The sequence below is a fragment of the Microtus ochrogaster genome, chromosome 5, assembly GCF_000317375.1.
Source record: "Microtus ochrogaster isolate Prairie Vole_2 chromosome 5, MicOch1.0, whole genome shotgun sequence".
In the NCBI taxonomy this organism is placed as follows: Eukaryota; Metazoa; Chordata; class Mammalia; order Rodentia; family Cricetidae; genus Microtus; species Microtus ochrogaster.
The window spans coordinates 73,702,914-73,705,413 of record NC_022012.1 but is presented as its reverse complement, the minus strand read 5'-3'; the positions used below and the strand labels follow the sequence as shown (position 1 = coordinate 73,705,413).

Here is a 2,500-nt window from a genome sequence, read left to right as displayed (position 1 = left end):
AGGAGGGGCTGCAGCATGGACGACCCGGAAGTGGTGATCTGAATTTCTCATTGACTGCTGAGGGTTTGTCCTATCAGGAGAGCCAGGATGCGCTGCGGCTCCTGGAGGTGGGTGGGGCCAGCATTAGTACTTCCGGTTTGGCTCCGGCCGCCCCTCAACTCCTCTCCTTCCCCCCCCCCTCCCCTCCGCCTCCTCGTCTCCCTCCCGCTCCTGGGAAAGCGAAGCCGTCGCTTTAAGGGTGGCTGTGAGAATCACTCGGCGTCTCGGGGAGGGGACCGCGCCCGCCCCCTTGGAACCTCGGAGTGCGGCCGATACAGGTAGTTGCTCTGGCTTCGACTGGATCTGGGAGACCAATCTGAGGAGATATGTGTATGTGTGTGTGCGTGTGTGTGTGTGCGTGTGTGTGAGAGAGAGAAGGGGGCTTTGGGGGGGGGACCCTTCTCCGGGGCGGGGCGGGGGACGCCGGGATCCGGGGTGGGGCACGGGCCTGTCTGTGGCGGTATGTGTATGTGTGTGTGCGTGTGTGTGTGTGCGTGTGTGTGAGAGAGAGAAAGGGGGCTTTGGGGGGGGGGACCCTTCTCCGGGGCGGGGCGGGGGACGCCGGGATCCGGGGTGGGGCACGGGCCTGTCTGTGGCGGCTTGCGGGGGCGGCATGGAGGGGACCAGGGTCCTTGCGAGCGAAGAGTTGCGGGTGGCCGGTTAGACTCGGTCGCAGGAGGCTGCCTTTCTGAGGCAGAGACTTCGGTCAATGCAAACCGGGAGTTTCCCACCTGGAGTGCCCGCTCCCGCTCCGAAAGGGGAGGGAGGGGGAGCATCATTCAAGGCCGAAATCAGGGTACGGACTTTGCTGAATGGCTGTGGTCATCCCATACTTCACACTGTCCGCGTCCCGGACCCTTTCTGCTGGGGCAGAGCCGGGCTTCGAGGACTTGTAGGGGTTTCGTGTCTGCTGGGCATCGCGGAGCCGCCCTTGGCAGAGCTAGGGCAGAAGAGTGGGTAATGAGACCTCCCTCCACCCAACTTCCGTGCGCTTCCCCCGCTTCTTCCTTTATTGCTCTCTCGCCCCGGCGCCCTATAGGAGCGGTTGTCCCCCAAGTGGGCACGCATCACATCATAAAAGAAAAGAGTGTGGAACTGGGTTTGTTGCCCCTGGATGGTATTTCGGATATTTGCAAATGGCCAGGATGGCATATTCTAGCAGTCTCCTGGAGCGATATGTATGTATCTGGTATGAATTTTCTTAGAAAAGTGCAATACTGGAAAGCATCTATTCAAACGTAGCCTTATAAATGTACATGCTTAAAACACACACACACACACAAATCCATATAAATGGAGGTCTAGATGAGACTTGTTGAGGCAAGTATTTTCCAGCCTTTTTCATCTGCCAAACCTGTGGTTTAAACGAATCAGAAATACTCTCTTCATTTCTGTTTAACTGACCGAATTGTAGGTAGTTTAGTGATATATGTCTTAGAACAAGTGAACATTTGGAGAGAGTCCCTCTCCGCTGTTGAGCTGTCTCTTAATCTTTTAAGGAGATAATTGTACTCAGTGGAAATGTTGGCTTTGAGAAAGATAATTCTGGGAATGAATCAGCCTGTGCCTCTTGCGAGTTGTTGACCTTGGTCAAGTCATAGACTATAGCAGAGTTTCAGTCTCTTCACAAATAGGAGTTAAATTTTAATCAGTGTTATAAGAGAGGTGATTGTTTATATAAATCCATTTAAAACAAGCACCTTTGAATTTCAAGATTGTCATTACGTAGTTAGAGTAGCCCAACTTAGTGGAAGAGGATTTTGAAAAGGGATCTGGATGGTAATGTTCAAAGAGAACATTTTGAGGGGTCTTTCTTTCTTTCTTTCTTTCTTTCTTTCTTTCTTTCTTTTCTTTCTTTCTTTTCGAGACAAGCTTTGGAGCCTGTCCTGGAACTAGCTTTTGTAGACCCAGGCTGGCCTCGAACGCACAGAGATCCGACTGCCTCTTCCTCTTGAGTGCTGGAGTTAAAGGAGAGAGCCACCACTGCCTACCTTCAATAGTTTCTTAAAGCATGTAGTAAATACTCTATGTTTTTTATCTTGAAATGACCAAAGTACATTTGATAGATATTTCTCAGATAAACCACAGTTATATATGGATTGAAATAAAAAAATTTATAAGTAACTTATTTAAATCTTAACATCATGTCTTCTTAAAGGCTGTTAGACTTGGAACATAAAATAGGAAGTAGTTGTAATTTTAAGATTAAGGTCAACATCACTTGCATGAGTCATCTTAGTTAGATTTAGTTTATAGTATTAGGAAAATTTAATTTAATTCTGTTTTGTTTTTTGAGACAGTCTCAGCATATAACTCAGGCTTACCTTGATCTTGAGACACTCTTTTCCTTTAAGAGCTGGGATTACAGCCGGGCGATGGTGGCGCACGCCTTTAATCCCAGCACTCGGGAGGCAGAGGCAGGCGGATCTCTGTGAGTTCAAGACCAGCCTGGTCTACAAGA

The 2,500-nt window shown here is 49.4% G+C and overlaps 1 protein-coding gene across 4 annotated transcripts in view; it reads left to right on the top strand.

Moving 5' to 3' along the window:
* Positions 1-188: 188 nt before the first annotated feature.
* The window catches only part of Csnk1g1 (casein kinase 1 gamma 1), a 122,669-nt gene continuing 120,357 nt past the window's right edge, over positions 189-2,500 (top strand). For all 4 annotated transcript variants that reach the window (XM_026779161.1, XM_026779160.1, XM_005347751.3 and 1 more), the window contains exon 1: positions 189-317. The gene's annotated coding sequence lies outside the window, so the exon portion shown is untranslated. The remainder of the gene's footprint in view (positions 318-2,500) is intronic.